Below are 18222 nucleotides of genomic sequence, written 5' to 3'. Positions count from 1 at the left end.
CAACTTAAGGTGCGTGGGATGGCAACCTCGAGGAGCTAGGTAAAAGTTCGCTTATTATTATTATTATTATTATTATTATTATTATTATTATTATTATTATTATTATTATTATTATTATTATTCCCTTAATACTGCAATTGGCTTTTCGTCACACAGATAGGTCTTATAGTGACGATGGAATAGGACAGGGCTAGGACTGGGAAGGAAGTGCCTGGTGTGAAAATGGGAAACCACGGAAAACCATATTCAGGGCTGCCGACAGTGGCGTTTAAGCCCACTATCTCCAGAATGCAAGCTCAGAGCTGGGCGTTCCTAACCACGAGGCCAACTCGCCCAGTAAATTCGTTGCAAACCATGAATATTTTAACATATCCCGAAACTGATATGACGTACACGACTCCAACTGCCATTAAGACTGTCACCAATCAGCCTAGTGACCCCGAAAACTGTGGAATCAAAGCCAATCTCGCTCATTTTAGATATTTTAATTTTCATTCCATCTCAAACCATCTGTCAATGGAGGCTGAAAGAACATGGACTTACGACCGAGCGAGTGTGCAATAAATAAAAAGTTATATTCCTCTGGTTCGGATTCCATGTATAACTGGAGGTCTTGTACCTATAATCGCAGTAACAAAACTCACGTAAAACTGCAAGCTTCCACGGTTGCTTGCATTTTGTACAAAAGTATAAAATAAGATAAATAAATAAACCAAAAATAAGATAAATATAAATAATGTGTCACAAACAAAGTTTGCAGGTTTATGTTCGACGTAGTTCAGTGTGATCCAACAGTTTTCGCCTTGGGGGTCAAATTATTATTATTATTATTATTATTATTATTATTATTATTATTATTATTATTATTATTATTATTATTATTATTATTATTATTATTATTATACCATTTTTCCCATATCTGTGAGGTCGCGGGTGCAAGCTGTGTCGCACAGGTGAATTTGTCACTGTCTTGCAGCCGGATGCCCTTCCTGACGCCAACTCTACATGAAGGGATGTATTATTATTATTAGTATTTGCCGTCCCTTCAATTACTACACGTTTCAAGGGATGTCGAAGTGTTAAAATGTCATTCCCCGGGAGTTCCTTACGTGCCCGAAGTCAACAAGGAACTATCGCATTCAAATAGCCGCAAATGCCACTAATTTCTGCTGGGGTCGAACTCGCAATCTCGTAAACAGAAGGAGCACGTCTAACCGATTGCACCATTGATAGAGATTTTTGAACTGCATTCGTGTAACTGGATAAGTAGCATTCAGTCTCAAACTTTCATTAGTACAGTAACATATGTAGGTGAAAGGTGTACGATTGCTTTGATTGTAACTAATATTAGCAATGCTCTGGAAAAGATGGAATTTAAAAAATCCCAAATTGAATTTTTACATAAAGAAAAACATTATTTAATGCCGCATGTTTCTATGAATGAATGGCAGAATGGTAAGATGAAAGGAAATATGTAACCAACTGAATGAGTGAACGAATGGGTGATTGGAACTGATTACCAGTAGTTAACTGGTTGATTTACAAAATGAATAAGCAGTGATAAATAGTGTGTACATATACATTTACGCACTATTTTTATATAATACATGTAAATAAAGTAAATAATATTTCATACTAAGCATTGGTCTAATTCCAATATAAATGGTCCATTATTGGACATTATAAATTTTCCAGCGAACTCATTCTTGGTTGCCGGCGTTTCGCCCCAGTGTGCCAATTTGGGCTCATGAGTTGGTAACTAGCACACCTACCAAGACGCGTGGCCAGAGCACACAGTGGAGACCTACTACTACTAAAATGTTTTCATTCCTCCACTGAAGAGGGAGGCGGGCCTCTTAAACGGTAACGCCGTCGCTCAAGCTGGGAGATTTGTTACGGTGAAGGAGATTCTCGGAGAAAGGGGGCTGGCGGCCGTGGCCTATACTAGGAACTGTCCCGGCATTCGCCTTAGTGCAACAGAATGGAAAACCACGGAAAACCATTCTCAGGACAGCCGACGGTTGCGGCCAGGCGTAAGGTCCAGCCCTGTCCCGTCTCCCGAATGCAGAGGCGTAGAGCTACGGTAGAGCCGTGGCCACCCCTCCTCTGCTCGGCTGGCCGGTCAGAGTGCAGAGCTGTTGGACCACGGGCCAGCCGTGGCCACTTATGGGACGAAACCCACTCTGCATCTACCGACGTCGTGGAGGCTTTTTTTTTTCATTCCCCTCCCAAAGGGCGGGGCGGGCCCCCTAGATCGTGACGCGATCTCTCGGGCCAAGAGAGGTGAAGATAACTGAGAGATGCGATAAATGAAAAAGGTGGGTAAACGATTTGACAGATTGAAGGAGAAATGGCCCCGGTTTTGTTAATGAAAGAGGATGTGCATTAGGCGTGAAGTTTTTAAAGGAGATGGGAAAAGTGAAGATTTACACAAGAGTGGCGGTTTGAAATTTGCTGGGAAGGGTGAGGTGGTGAAGTGTTGAGACGATGTGGTAGAGGACGGTTGTGAAGTATCGTAGATGTTCAAGTGTCGGCGGTGGGGGGAAAGAGATATTCAGACGGGGAGAAAATGGGCGGACGTAGTGTGTAGGTTGAAAGGATCAATGATCTAGCCGGGTGTGACGGCGTGGTCTAGAGCGGGGAGGAGAAGGTGAAGAATCGACTTTATGAAGACGGCCGTAGAGGGTTGCACCGTTGGCGATGAGATGGTCGACGGCTGCTGCAGTAGATAGTTGAAGACGCACTAAGAACGTGGGGCCATAGGTGTTGTAAATCTTCCGGACTGGAATGGCGTGAAGACGGAAGTGACGTTGAACTTCTGTTGCTGAAAGGAGAGGGTTAACGTCGCGAACGACACAGCTGTAGACAGTAGTAGTAGATGAGGTTGACGGCGGTGATGACAGTTGACTGGCGGCTGCTGCTGGTGCGGTTATAGATGGTGGTAACGGAGTCGACGGTGGTGCTGGTGTAGCATCAGTCGGTGGTCGGCGTAGATTGCTGGGGGGGGAGGAGATGGAACACTGATTGAACGAAGAGGTAATGGCATAGAATGAAAGGCGGACATAAGCGGTGATGGATGGGAAGACGTAAGAGTCGCCATAGGATAGTAGGAAAAGGTGAGGGCAGAGGTCGTGGTGGTGGTCATGGTGTAGAAAGGTAGTGGGAAGGCTAACATCCAACGAGGAGTCGGCCAATGAGCTTTGTTCGGGTCGGCGAGAGCTTGCAGTAAAGATGGATAGCCACCCGGCCGATCAAAAATAACGAGTTTCTTCAACGGAGATCAGCGAGGTCCGCTTCAGAGATGCATTGTCAATAGAGGCCAATGCGTAGGCTACTTGGAGCCACTGGCAGTGCCAATGCACTATGAGATACTTGGTCAGAATTATGGCAAATAATATAATCTTGGGAGCGAGATAACCGAAAGTACAGTCACTAGCTTCTCATCTAGACGGCCGTTATTCAAATCTTCTTCAATGCACGTCGGTTTTTTTAAATGTAAATGACCGTACTGTATATGTGGTTCGGATTCCAAGTAAAAGTGGAACTCTCGCGGTTTTAACCAAGATATCGACATTTAAGTGTAACTCTTCGGTTGCTTGCTTTAATCCTTGTCGTATAACCCGTCAAAGAAATGTCTCCCGTTTTACACAGATACAGTTCTTCCCTAAAATATCAGAATTAATTATTAACAAGCTGTGAAATTCGCAGTTAATATTTATAGGCAATTCAAAATTAATTTCACAAATGAATCCCAAATATGCTGAACTCTGGAAGTCTACCCGACTGTGACATGCAGAGCGAGGGTCATTTGATTACATCTTGTGGAAATGTTGTATTGTATATTCGAAGGTTGGTAAAATGGTCTACATGGGCTGAAGGTTAGCCGCAGGTCGGAAGCTCGACCAGGCTCTGTAGCCTATAGCTGATTCATTTTAAGATACATTAAAGTCACTCCCATGACTCCCATGACTAGTTTACTGAAGAGAAAGTTATATAACCTTCCGAAGAAGGAAGACATCCTGTAAGAAAATGCGGTTGTGGTGGTTTAAAATCGATGCTCGTGATTCTCACTGAAGTCAGTCATCCTTGAAAATTCTTCAGTATTCACTTCACTGTTTTCGAACACTCGTTGGAAGACACTGTCTTTCTTAACTAACCAAATAACTCAATGAATAAACGCAATTACCGCCGTCTTGGGAGCCTGTTATCGTCTCCATGTCAAGTATTGATTCGACCGCTAACACCTACAGTGTACATCAGTTGAACACAGACTGGGGATGGACACACATTCCACGACACTCCGAATAGAAGAGTCAAGAAATGAGTGTGGGTGGAGAGTGCTTTACACTTCTAGATTTATACAGATCCTATAGCACAATTGCTTAGTCTTTTGTAATATATGTCATTCGGGAGATGGTGGCAGCCCTATCTCTGAAGAGAAAGTTATTTAACCTTCCAAAGAAGGAAGACATCCTGTAAGAAAATGCGGTTGTGGTGGTTTAAAATCGATGCTCGTTATTTTCACTGAAGTCAGCCCTGAAATTGTTTTCCGTGGTTCCCATTTTTACACCAGGCAAATGCTGGGGTTGTACCTGAATTAAGTCCACGTCCTATTCCTTCCCACTCCTAGGCCTTTCCTATCCTATCGTCGCCGTAAGACCTATCTATGTGGGTGTGACGTAAAAAGCAGATTGTAAAAGAAAGTAATCTGTGCTCAAGGCTAGGAGATCGAATCCCATCACAGCAGGTTGCTACTTATCCATAAAGGGATCCATGAAGGGATAAATGGGACACCTATAGGATAACGAGGAGGTTGCCATTTCAGAATGCTTAAACATGAGAGATCAACTAGATTTACCAGCACGTAAAAGAGTCCTATTTCAACACAATCTACAGTATTCCGAGTCTTGTAGGGTCGATATTAGTTGTAAAACTAAAACAAAGCTAGGTCACTTACGGCCTATTGAGACCCATTTTGGAATGGAAGGCAAAGATTTCCACTATTCGTATTCAGTATTCGGATTCAGTGATTGGCTCTAGGCTCGGCTCACTTTGCTCACTTTCGGCTTCTGGATACCAAGATTTCGCGTTCAAACTGGCAAAGATAGTCGGATTTTTGAAGGGCGTGAAAAACATAAGTATATTCGGCATTCCACGTCGGCATGTAAACTATCTCTGCTGACACATTCGGTGTTCATCTGACTAAATTAGTAAAAATTCTGTCATAGATTACCCAAAAAAGTTCCACTTTCTAGAAGAGTAAAACAGAATGTTGAAATCGACATGCAGGTAGTCTAAATGGCATGAAGTTGAAATGTCTGAAACACTGTAGCTAAGGGTGTATTATGATGATGATGATTATTATTATTATTATTATTATTATTATTATTGTACCTGTTGTTCAACTTCCCCGGCTATTTAAACTGCGCGCCTTCTCTAAAAGCCATCTATACCAACGGACTCGAACTTGTAAACTTCCAAAGATTTTTGTCGTCTACCGTTAGATGGCTATACCATCGATTTGTAACTACTTGATAGAGTAATATTTATTTTTAGTTGGTAAACCTGATTATGAGGATTTTTTTAATGTATCGAAGTTGTCAACACTTCAGCTGGTTCCTCTTCGACTGTACTCTACAGTACCTATCAGATACTTGGAAATATGTTCTCTAGCCAGTTAAAACCGGAGGTGTGTACAGGAATCAAGCCGATCAGCAAAGAGTTATGGAAGCTTCCCCTTATGGTACTATAAAAGCAGGACACTTTAGGACCGTCTTGTATGAATTGTCCAGTACTTGGGAGTCCGACTTGACCTACGGGAAGCAGGGGCGAGGCCTGCGTGAGGAAGATCCAGCGGCACAAGGTAACGGCAGAATTTACCAAGACATGTGATAACTCATGCGGGTAGTTTGATGGGAAGGTTTCAACCTCTTTTCTTTTAATGTAATTTTGTAAACTAGTGGTTTCAATATAGAATTTTCGGCGAAGTCGTACGACTCTAGACCTATTAATTCAATTTAAATGATTTGCTCATTAGGAGGTATATATGGTTTTGTTGTGTTTTATTTAATATTGCTTGGGTTGGAGTTTAATGTGTTCTCTGTAAGGATCGACTGATTTAATTACTGTACTATCTGGAAGAAATAAATAAATGTAGAATATTCGGCGAAGTCTGAGGACTCTGGTTCTATTCCCTACTGGGAAATCTGTAATGTAAGAGAAGAAAGATTGATGACCCTCTGTTGTTTCCCATTCAACCCTGCATTAGGTGACTAAAGTTTTTAAAACTTCAAAATTTGGTTAATCGTGTCTCGGCCTTAAATGTTCCTCCTTTAGTCACACCTTATGGTATAGGATTAGCCTCTGTATCATTGGGCCATATGCCCACTAAGGGTTTTAAGAATTTCTATAAGGAGTTCTGGTGTTTGGCCTCTTTTGCCTTTTGTTTATGGCCGGTTATGAGCAACCTTCTTTTTACCATTAAGGCCACATAGTATGGGCAATTGTGCCCCTTTTATTTATTTCAGAGTGTAAATACTCCTTTATGTTACTTCCCTTTGGGAACAGTGACTAATGTGACTGCTGAGCAAGAATAAGACCATATCGGGGCAACTGCGCATGAACACTTTAATGTGAGGTGGAATTTTTATTGCGTCAAAATAAACTGTTTGCCTCTGCGAGGCTAGGCTATGGTATTTTGGTGCTCTGACTCCTGTGAAATGTAAATGCTAGGAGCAAAGCTTTATCTTGTGAAATATTTGTACCTTCCCGGAGCAAGAATACCCCTCTATATGTAAACTAACAACTTGTTAAACTATTTTTCGTTATCATTCAGATTTTCTATCCATCAAAAAAGAGGAAAGAAATAAAATGTTCAAATTTGTTAATTTAAAAGTTGCTCTAACTAATTCCTTGTACATCCATTCAACCCAAACACTTCCTAATCCTCGGTGAGCCACGGAAACCCCTAATAATTATTATTATCGATGATTGTCAATTCCTATTGTAGAATGCGAGGTCATATACCTCACTAAAAGCAAAAAATTCGTTTCTAAATTTATCAGTTTCCCGACGGTGAATCCAGGCCATGTCCTTGTTTGAATTATAGATAATATTACTTGAAGGCGATTGCTTATCAAAAACCTACGGCAATGATACTCATCGTTTGTTTACTTGTTACTAATATTGTAACAATTTTAGGCATGCCGTTAGTTTGAGATTGTGAATTAATATTGGGTGAAATGTAAGAGAGACAGTGTTTCCAGAGGAAAAACAAAAGAGACTCAGATTAGTGTTTCCAGGCGAAAAACAAAAGAGACTCAGATTAGATGAGCACAACAAAAACATCCAAATGGAGGGTACAATATATCTCTGGTATAGAACCCAAAAGCCTTTGCTGGCAGGACCTAGTGTTTACAGTGCACTATGTCTTCTGGTATAGGCTAGAGCAATTTTGTTACTTTCATAGATCTGTCTCTGTCTTATCCTTGGCTTTGACAATATGAAAGTGACTGAGGTATGAGCGATGCTAGGAATGCCAGTCCTTATGCAGCCAGTCCCTGCTATGAATGGTGTGAAAATATCGCTCATAGGGTCGGTTGGTGTATGCATTTCAGTGGGCTTGGCAGACTAATATGTAATAGCAACTCTGGCTCGGTGAGGAAAGCAACGGGGAACTACCTCACTCCTCATTTCCCTAGTACGCCTCCTCAGTGATGCCTAGGCCATCTATGACAGCTGATAGCAGAGCTGTTGAGGATCCCACCAGCGGAATCGCTGACGGACTGAACATACATACATAGAATCCAAACTTTCTATGTCAAAATCGTCAACGAATGGAGACAGAAACAAAAATTGAATTGAATATTATGGCATAAGTGTTGTGAATATAATACTGTATTCGAAACTACTAGGAGAGAAAATGACGAAGGTTGTTCGTGCAACAGTTCAGCGAAAAATTGTGAATGTGTACATGTCTTCATGCAAGAACTGACATACGGTAAGAAGTTTGCATTCTATACCATAGATATAAATCAGGAGCTTTCTAAAACAATTATCATCTATATATATAAAAGAAGAGTTTTGTCTGTACATCGCTCAGAATTTGAAAAGAATGGTATTTCTGTATCGGTCGTGTCCACAGAAACAAGAAAATGCACTTTTTACTTTTCCGTAATGTCTGTCTGTCTGTCTGTCTGTCTGTCTGTCTGTCTGTCTGTCTGTCTGTCTGTCTGTCTGTCTGTCTGTCTGTCTGTCTGTCTGTCTGTCTGTCTGTCTGTCTGTCTGTCTGTCTGTCTGTCTGTACACGCATCACGAGAAAACGGATGATGAGAAACTAATGAAAAACGGTATGTAAAGTCGGGGAAAGCCACTACAATCTAGGCTAAAAATCATATTAATCACGCTGAGCGAAATGGTAGTTTAGAGGAAGGCCTAAAATTTAATTCTCAAATATTTATATTATTAGTGGTGCTATCGATAAATGCTGCATAACAAAGGTTATATAGAATTAAATTTCCGATCATTTATGTCTTATACATTTTTACTGTACCGGCTATGAAAACGGAGATATTCATGAATTTGTATTTTTGTTGCTAAGTCCATATCAACGCCCGAGCCACGAGGAAATGGGTAAACAGAATTTAATAAAAGTTGATATATTGAGTCGGGGAATAAGAAACTACAGTCTAAGCTATAAACAATTTTATTCGCACCGGATGAAATGATAGTTTAGGGAAAGGTGCCTAAAATTTAATTTTTAAATACAGTACCTATATTATTGGTCATATCGAATAGTACTACATAACAGAATTTATAGAGAATACTGTTTCCGATCATTTATGTTTTATTCAGTTTTACCGTACCGACTATGATAAGAATTGTATTTCAGAGTCGAAAGAAAACGAAATGTGAACGCCTACAATATCGAAAGCTCATAAAATTGATCAACAATAACATTACGTTGACCATTGTTTGTTGTGATGTTCTTTGTCTCTTATGTTGCCACTCATCTTCGATAGGTGGGAATACTTCTGCGTGCCGAGTATAACAGCTTGCCTGAATATTGACGGGAAATAGCAGAGGAGTTATATAACCTTCTTTTCTAGTATACGATTCACTCTTCACCTGCATTTTTACATCCTCACAAAGATTGCCTCAGTAGCCTCTGATTCATACATTTTCTGATACTGCTGGTCCGTAACACACTGGTTCATCATGGCATTCCAGCTACTCAATCCCTACTCTGAGGCACTGATCGGTATGAGCAGTGTGCACATTTAACGGAATAATGGCAGAGAAATCTTCACGGATGTCTGTGATCTGGTCATTCCAGCTCTTGAACTTTAGACTCTTAGATCGGCAGCGTACTACTGTTCGGTAAAAGTGATAAAATGTGTGGTTTTCATTTGATCGAGTATTTCATAGGATAGCATTGCTTTTAATCGCGACATTCCTACTGACGTCACTGTGTTGACCTATGTTGATTTCAGCTGGGAAATTTACTGAGGCAATCTTTCTGAGGATGTAAAAAGGCAGGTGAAGAGTGAGAGTCTGCCATTATAATGAAAATTACCCATCTTGATTGCGATCGATGGTTGGCAAGTGAGCCTACAATTACAATGAAAATTCCCTATCCCAGTCTTCACATAAACAAAGATGTTTGGTGACTTCCCCGTCGCGTTTCTTGAGTAACGTTAAGAGCTATGCAATTTAACACAAACTTACTCACAACCTGTAGACTACCTAACCTAGAATTCTGTATACAATGTAGAATCCGTAGCGAAGCACGATTACATCAGCTAGTAAGAAATATAGTTAAGCATGTACAACTAAATATCTACTTTCTGAGAACCCGTCTTAATAGAGTAAAATACTTCTTGGATACACTATTAAGTCCTTATTGTAGGTACTAGTGCTATTCACTTTCACAAAAGGAATCATAGCCCATAAGGGAATATCTTCCATGAAAATTGTACCAGAAATTTGAATTTTTAAATGAGGTTTGCTGCTATTTGCATCCCCGTTAATTAAATAAGGAAGATAGTTCACATAATGAATGTATTTTTCCGAAGTTGGTGTTAAAAGGTGAACAAATACCTAGTTCATTAGATATGAACCTGAAAAATGAGTCTTAAAACATGTAGGCTTCACGACCAGATGTCCTTATGTCGTAAATCGACAATCACATTATAGCAATACGTTTTTACACCAAGTGTACATACGAGAATAAGAGAGACGTGTTCCGAATTTCAAAAGTAAGTTTTAAATGAAAATTCGTGCCTTCGTACGGAGGTAGTGCAAATATTTTCAGGCGCATCCCCAACGGAAGTGAGCTGCATGTACTTTTTAACCACATACCAGACCTCCTAGGAATCCTAAATTTCTAGCAGTTCCGGGAATCGAACCCGGGTACCGAGGATGGAAGCTAACAGCGGTAACCGTACATACAATCAAAAAGTGTTTATTCCTCCACTCGGAAGGAGTGGGGTAGGCCACCTAGACCCCACATCCTCTCTCTGGCCAGGAAGCGCTAACATTTATACTACGGAGGTAGACATTTCAAGGGCATTATTCAAATTATGGAGATACTGGATATTTTCTAACATGTATTCCCACTATAGTATAAACCACCTAAAATTAGCCCTGTAATTTTTCTAACAAAGTAGTACATAAAAATAATACAGCTTCGTAAACCAAGGCACTCATGTAGAGACAGAAAAATAATCACAATAATGGGATATGGAGAGCCTCCGTGGCTCAGGCGGCAGCGCGCCGGCGTCTCGCCTCTGGGTTCCATGGTTCAAATCCCGGTCACTCCATGTGAGATTTGTGCTTTACAAAGCGGAGGCAGGACAAGTTTTCTCCGGATACTCCGGTTTTCCCTGTCATATTTCATTCCAGCAACACTCTCCAATACCATTTCATTTCATCTGTCATTCATTAATCATAGCCCTAGAGGAGTGCGACAGGCTTCGGCAGCCGGCACAATTCCTATCCTCGCCGCTAGATGGGGGCTTCATTTATTCCATTCTTGACCCCGTCGAATGACTGGAAACAGGCTGTGGATTTTCATTTTTTTAATGGCATATGGGGGACGAGGTAATGACAACACGGCACCAGGTCTTTGAAGAACACTGTGAGCATATGATAATTGCGTCGAGAAGTGTATATACGCACAGGCTCCTGCACAATGTGTTCTACTTACTTGCTAGTTTCCCCTAGGGCCCTCACACTCTGGAGGCGTAAATAACAGCGAAATGACAATAGAAGACGGGAGTCATGCTCCCTATCGCAGAAACAAAGCGCGACTTCTAGAGAGGAGAAATGAAATTACGAGATACATGGCTGGTGCGGAGATAAAAATACTCCTCCCCTCAGCTCACTCCCGTCTATGCCAGGTGGATTTATATGGAAGAAAGAAAGGCGCGTCTGCTCGTAACATTAAAACTTTGGACCGGACCGTGGAAGGTTCAATTTCCTTTCAAGATTAAAATCGTTATTCCTTTCACGCTTATGCATCACCTGTGGGTTGTAATTCGTGGTTTGTGATATCTGCCGAGATCACAGAAGGAACCTAGATCTTTTAGTGGATATCATTCAAGCATAAATAAGTCTGCAATGGATAGTAGTAAGAGCAATATTTTATGTTTGTTAATAGCAGCTTTTCTGTATCATCATGGAAGGTCCTATATTTTATTTCTTCCTGAATAAGCCATTTTTTCAATTAATTTCGAAATAGCAGATATTATTTCATTCATTATAGGATAACCTGTTTTTCTTATTCTATTGTGTAATAATATTTATGTAGATGGATATAGTCGTTTTATTATTATTATTATTATTATTATTATTATTATTATTATTATTATTATTATTATTATTATTATTATTATTATTATGGAACAACTAGTATTTTGCCCACTCTGGATTACGCTGGTATTTTAGAATATCAGATAATCTCTGATAACCTGTTTTCCATATTTAAATGTGAAATCGTCTTAATCCCTTAAATATAATACGGTACATTATATGAATTATTATGGAACAACCTGAATTTTACTCATTCCAGTACAGGTTAATATTTCAATTAATTTTAGAATTTAATTCATTCTCTGATAACAATTTCCTCCTTTAATTGTGGAAACCTATTAATCCCTTTAAATAATATAGTTTATTTTAATCATTATGGAACAACCTGCATTTTACCCATTCTAGATCAGGGTAGTATTTCAATTAATTTCAGAATAACAGATATTATTTTCATTCATTCTCCGATAACCTGTTTTCCTTATTCAACTGAGGAATAACCTGAATACGCATGACGATTTAAGAATAGTATAGTTTCCATTAATCATAATGGAACATTTTATCCGTTCCAGAACATGCTAATATTTTTGTTAATTACAGAATATCAGATATATTGTACTCTTGGAAACGTTGAATTGGCGATAATCTGCTCTAGGGTTCTGCCACGGCGCTCTGTAATAAAATATACTTACTGCTCGCAGACTCCCATCTGATTGGGCCGCGATCAGTTCAGGATTCTTCATCAAAGTTGGTACATAAGGGAACTAAATACTGCGGGTACTATCGCTACTAAATGAGATTGGGCCAGACCAAACTTCTAATTAATTTATTATCATCGTGAAGTTAATTATATTTCCAAGAATTTAAGCAGACAACAAAATTATTCACAGTTACTCAAATTGTAGAACAACAACCAACAGTTAGGTTACGCCATAGGCAACAATTCTACATAAATCTCTTAACCAAATACTCTTACAAGATCACCATCAATTAAAATGAAAAACTAATTTAAAATTGATTGACGACACCAAAGGCGTGCAATACTGATTAATGATTGGCGTAATCTTAGTTATATTTCATTTTAAAATGTCAAACAAAGTAATCGTGACATAAGGTAACTCTGAGCAGTGATAAAGTTATCTTTAATTAAACTGAGAGTTATTAAAATTAAAATAATAAAAAAGTTACACCGAAATACATGAATTAAAACTCCTCCAATACATGAGAAGAGTTTCCTGAGAACACGCCTCAATTTGGGAGTATACTGCCCCTGCTATACTATCGTTATTTACATCAACATAAAAATACTTATGACCGAGATCGATAGCTGCAGTCGCTTAAGTGCGGCCAGTATCCAGTATTCGGGAGATAGTAGGTTCGAACCCCACTGTCGGCAGCCCTGAAAATGGTTTTCCGTGGTTTCCCATTTTCACACCAGGCAAATGCTGGGGCTGTACCTTAATTAAGGCCACGGCCGCTTCCTTCCCACTCCTAGCCCTTCCCTGTCCCATTGTCGCCATAAGACCTATCTGTGTCGGTGCGACGTAAAGCAACTAGCAAAAAAAAAAAAATACATATGGCCTCAACTGGCCTTTCATGATCTAATATCGAATAGATACTCAAACAAAATTACATCAACTTCTTACATTGCATAATCGACCTGAGTTGGATATGAGCTGAATACGAGCTATCTATGGCCTGTATAATTTGCATATGAACAGGTTTTTTAAGCACTTATGAGCACTTATGATCACTGTGTTGTACACATGGATTCTGTAGGTAAATTACTTTTTTTATTATTTCTTTAGATCACCTGAACAAACCTGCCTAACATTGACATATTAACATTTTACACGCTCACTTTTCACCCTATCGCGTCTGCATAATTCGCAGATATTTTACCACAGTTATCAAGGAGGCGTCTCCGAAAACCGTAAAAGAGAAGTTAGTGGGACGTAAAACAAATAACATTATTATCAGTTATCAAGGAAATGCCTTAGTCTAAGGTTTCACATTTGCAGTCTTATCTATTTACACTTTACAGAGGTCTGTTCAGTGATTGTGATTTAATTATTCATTTGCAATTTGCTTGGATACCGAAAGTGAAATGTTGTTTTAAAAATAGTAACCAAGCTTCCTTCCTTCCGCAAGGTTACTGACCTCATATTTACGTTACAGTGTAGGTTAATCCTGCCACTTTGACCATAAAACAAACTAAATGAAACGAGAAAGAATCAGCTAAGCACCTTTTACCCTAATTATACCTTCTAAACACACTTCCGAAAGAGAAGACATCCTAAAGCACGCCTTATGCAACTATCAGTGATGGGAAAAATACAAGAAATAAGTAATCGGGATGAATTACAGTTACTTGAGAAATATTGCACTAAATTTTCAACAGGTAGTCGGTAAAACTATAACGTACAATTACTTCATAGGAACTCGCTGACATTGTTTCGCATGGGACTGTAATGTTAGACTAAACAGGATATCTTGATATTTTCATAATGATTTTCTCCCAATAATTTTGATGTTAGTGACTTTTACTACATTTTAAATAATTTTCCATTTCTTCTTCTTCTTTATCTGTGCACGCTCCAGGGTCGGTTTTTCCCTCGGACTCAGTGAGGTATCCCACCTCTACCGCCTCAAGGGCAGTGTCCTAGTTCTTCAGACTCTGGGTCGGGGGATACAATTGGGGAGGATGACCAGTACCCCGCCAAGGCGGCCTCACCTACTATGCTGAATAGGGGCCTTGCGGGGGGGATGGAAAGATTGGAAGGAATAGACAAGGAAGAGGGAAGGAAACGGCCGTGGCCTTAAGTTAGGCACTAACCCGGCATTTGCCTGGAGGAAAAGTGGGAAACCACGGAAAACCACTTCGAGGATGGCTGAGGTGGGAATCGAACACACCTCTACTCAGTTGACCTCCCGAGGCTGCGTGGACCCCCTTCCAGACCTCAGACCACTTTTCAAATTTCGTGGCAGAGCCGGGAATCGAACCCGGGCCCCGGGGGTGGCAACTAATCACACTAACCACTACACCACAGAGGCAGACTTTTGCCAATTACTTTACAAAATAATTCCCTCTTTAAATTTTCATCGCTAAACCAAAGTAAATCTTTGCATTTGCTGAAAGGGCACTCTACAGGGGCACTTGAGGGAATACCTGTGTGTAATCCCCAGCAGTGATGGATGTGTTATGTACTCAGATATCATTGGAAGTACCGTCGGCTCCATGGCTAAATGGTTAGTAAGCTGGTCTTCGGTCCAAGGAGTACCGGGTTCGATTTCCAACCGGGCCGGGTATTTTAACTTTCATTGGTTAATTCCATTGATTCGGAGACTGGGTGTGTGTGTGCCGTCTTCAGCATTAGAATTCATCACAGGTAGGGTCCCATACTCACAGACGCGTAGGTCACCTATCACACGACATTATTATTATTATTATTATTATTATTATTATTATTATTATTATTATTATTATTATTATTATTATTTGAAGCACTAGAGAGGCAAGAAAGTTTATGCTCCTCGTGTGTCAATTTCGACGTTCCGTTTTACTCTTGTAGATGGCAGAGAATCCTGAGCTTAGTTGGACGATCTATGGCTGAGTTTTAATTCATTTTCCCGGGTAAGCACTAAATGTGCCACCGGAGATCTTCCACATGCCTTTTTTTTAAATTTCGTGTGGATATTGTCAGCCCTGTACAGCCCTTGTGAGGCAGACCCTCCGACTAGGGTGGGCAGCATCAGCCGTGTGGAGAAGCTGTATGTTACTGTATTGAAGGATAGTTTTATGTGTGGTGTATAAGTTGCAGAAATGTTGGGGACAGCAAAAGGACACGTTCCCCGAGCCAAGAGAATTAACCATTTAAGGTTAAATCTCCGATCCAGCCGAGAATCGAATCCGGGCTCTCTGAACCGAAAGCAACCAGTCAAGGAGCCAGATTTGGCATGCTGAGACTGTACGGCATGGATGCCGTTTGGATTTTATTCGACTCTTTAAAAATGTGAATTTCTCTGGTAGGTTTGAACCCAAGATCTAGAATCTGGATCCGACACTATACTATTTTTGTCCAAGTAATTTCAGGTTGCTCGTTCTCAAATGGTTTTTTGGCGACGATGGGATAGGAAAGGACTAGGACTGGGAAGGAGGTGCCAATGAATAACTGAGATTTTCCTGGCATTAAAATGGGAGACCATGGAAATTCCTCTTCAGGGATGCCGATGGCGGGGTTCAAACCCACCTTTCCCTTTATGCAAGCTTACAGCAACGCGGTGCATTCCAGACAGCCAACTCGCTCGGTGACTCCAGTCATCATAATAATAGCTCCAATCCTCTATTAGAATAAAAATCATATTACGAGCAATACAAATGCTCGCGAGTCATATTCATTGTGCTCTGTAACAGAATGAGTATCCTACAGCAAAGGAAAATGTCAAGAATAAAATATAGGCCTATATCACACCGAAGAGAAAATATAGTATACGTACCATAATTGTGTATATGTAGTATTTTAATGAAATAACAAAAATGTTGGAGAAGATAGTAACATGGATAACTCAGTCTCAGCACTGTAGTTGAATGCTAATCCAATCTCGTCGCCGTGTGATGTATTCAGTTCACGTAGAGGTGTTATATCAGAATATCGGTGTCTGCTTCGCTCTTAGGAGACACAAACACAAGCAATCTGAGCCGTAAGACTGCGACAGAGTGGCTTAACTTATGTCATTCCGGGAGAATTATTAGATTCGCTCTGAGATATATAGATTGCAGCAATACATAGACAGTGCTGCATTTGGTAGGTGTATGTATGAAAGGGATGAAATTCTAAAATCTCTCCCATTTATTGCATGCAGCCATATAATGTAGAGGTCTCCTGCCTGGAGGCCCCGTGTTCGATTCCTAGTCACTCTAAGTATTTTAATTCTGGACTGAGGATGGAATTAGGTTCATTCAGCCTCTTGAGACCACTGAAGAGCTGTCTGTGATACGAAAGGCAGTGAACCCTGTCATAATACGGCTTAGGTTGTTGTTTCACCGACCACGTAGAACTCCAGTATATGAAGGTTATTAATTTTCGCGGTCTAAGGCCCTTGTATCTTTTCTTAATGTTACCGTAAATAATTGTAATATCATAATGGCGTGTGGCCTCTGAAGAGGCCTGTTACAGGTCTTTCAAGTTGATGCCGTATAGGCGACCTGCGCATCTATGTGGATGGGGCCCTGCCTATAATGAATTCTAGTAATGAAGTCATCTTCGAGGTGAGAAAATCAAAATTTATAGAGCGATCGACTTCAAGCATTCTAATAGCGCCCAATGTTGCTTACCTAGAGTTGTCTTTGCTGATTAGATAAGCTCGACAGTGCAAGGCTTCTTGAGAGTGAAGTTTGAAATATCCCCCCCCCCCCTCACCTGTCCGGCTCCATGGCTTATTAGTTACCGTGCTGGCATTTGATCACAGGGGTCGCGGGTTCGATTATCGGCGGGGTCGGAAATGTTAACCATCACTGGCTAATTTCCCTGGCACGGGGGCTAGATGTATGTGTTGTCTTCATCATCATTTCATCCTCATCACGACGCGCAGGTCGCCTACGGGTGTCAAATCAAAAGACCTGCATCTGGCGAGCCGAACCCGTCCCTGGGATCTCCCGGCACTAAAAGCCTTACGCCATTTCATTTTCATTTCCCCCGGCCTCTAAATAACTGTATTCTTAGTCTTATTTATGACTAGCAGTTACCCACGACTTCGCTGGCGTGGATTTCGTAATTTGATAAAAGTAATCGTTCCTCGGGACTGTACTAAGACATTATCTGAAAAATCTCTAAAGCATAAAACATCGCTGAAAAACTGTGTTTCATTTACCCCAGAAACTCTCTGTAAGTCACGTTTGTGTTATTCCCTTTTGGGGCTAAGATGACCGTGCGACATAAAACTGTACACATGAGTCTTCTCTCAAGTCGAAAAAAGAGGTTTCTTTATTTTTAAAGGAGATTCCAAATACGTATTTCCACGTCTGTAACATCTTCAGTTTCTGAGATATAAGTATCCTCATAAAAAAATCAACTTCTTCACTTCTTTCCACGCACCTAAGGTGGAATTTCCGAAAACAAAAATTGCGTGTTTCTTTATTTTTAAAGGAGGTTCAAAATACCAACTTCCACGTCTGTAACATCTTCAGTTTCTGAGACATACGTATCCTCATAAAATGAATTCAACTCCTTCTTTACTTATTGTCACTTCCCTCCCCCCCCCCCCACAAGTCGATTTTCCGAAAACAAAAATGGGCATTTCTTTATTTTTAATGGAGATTCCAAATACCCATTTTCATGTCTGTAACATCTTTATTTTTGAGATATTTCTCATACACAGAATTTAACTCCTTTTTTTCAATTCATTCACACCCCT

This window comes from Anabrus simplex, chromosome 1, assembly GCF_040414725.1.
Source record: "Anabrus simplex isolate iqAnaSimp1 chromosome 1, ASM4041472v1, whole genome shotgun sequence".
NCBI lineage: Eukaryota > Metazoa > Arthropoda > Insecta > Orthoptera > Tettigoniidae > Anabrus > Anabrus simplex.
The sequence above is the reverse complement of the archived record's forward strand: the minus strand, read 5'-3'. Positions refer to the sequence as shown.